This window comes from Limulus polyphemus, unplaced genomic scaffold (genome assembly GCF_000517525.1).
Source record: "Limulus polyphemus unplaced genomic scaffold, Limulus_polyphemus-2.1.2 Scaffold3376, whole genome shotgun sequence".
Lineage (NCBI taxonomy): Eukaryota > Metazoa > Arthropoda > Merostomata > Xiphosura > Limulidae > Limulus > Limulus polyphemus.
This window is the reverse complement of record NW_013668986.1, coordinates 79,886-80,691: the sequence shown is the minus strand read 5'-3', so window position 1 is coordinate 80,691 and position 806 is coordinate 79,886.

Genomic DNA, 806 nt, shown 5'->3' with positions numbered 1-806 from the left:
CATGTACCATAAAAACTGCATGGCTACTAGCACCTTTAACTATATTTCTGGTTCTATCAGTTATATCCTGTACCCATTGCTACTAGCACCTTTAACTATATCTGTTTTTGTCAGTTATATCCTGTACCCGTTGCTACTAGCACCTTTAACTATATCTCTGTTTTTGTCAGTTATATCCTGTACCTTTGCTCCTGGATAGCATAAACATATTATTTTGCTCCTATTTACTCCACATTCTATTCTATCTACATGAGTCACCTGCAACTATAAATTCCCTATCCTTTACACTATCATCTCTTGTGTTTCAAGTTCATTAGATTCTGCCGGCCAGTGGCGTAGCAAGAGGGGCAAGGGGCAGTTGCCCCCGGGCGCAGGTGTGTAGGGGCGCAAAATTTCCTCTGGCCTATAATGCTTATTAATTGATAATTATGCCCTCCCCTATGATATAGCGCAACTGTCCTACGTTAAGTAAATACGACACAGTGTTACGTTATTAGTGTGTATTACGCTTGCAGTTTTAGCTCTTAAAAGCCGCCCACTGAGATACAGTGAGACCGAATTGACGTACAGAAGTAAATTACACTATTCCATCATTCATCTGTAGATCGAGTCCAAGAGTACAACGTACAAGTAAGTGTATATTCAACAAAAAGAAAATACGAGATCGATGTAACGAAAATAACTGGTGTGCAAGATTAGCAATATATGCAACAGGCAAGGTCTAGATCTAGTAAACATTATAGGCCTAATATAGTGGTTTGTAATTGTATTGGCTGATTGTAAGTCATGTCTTACACCAACTAATG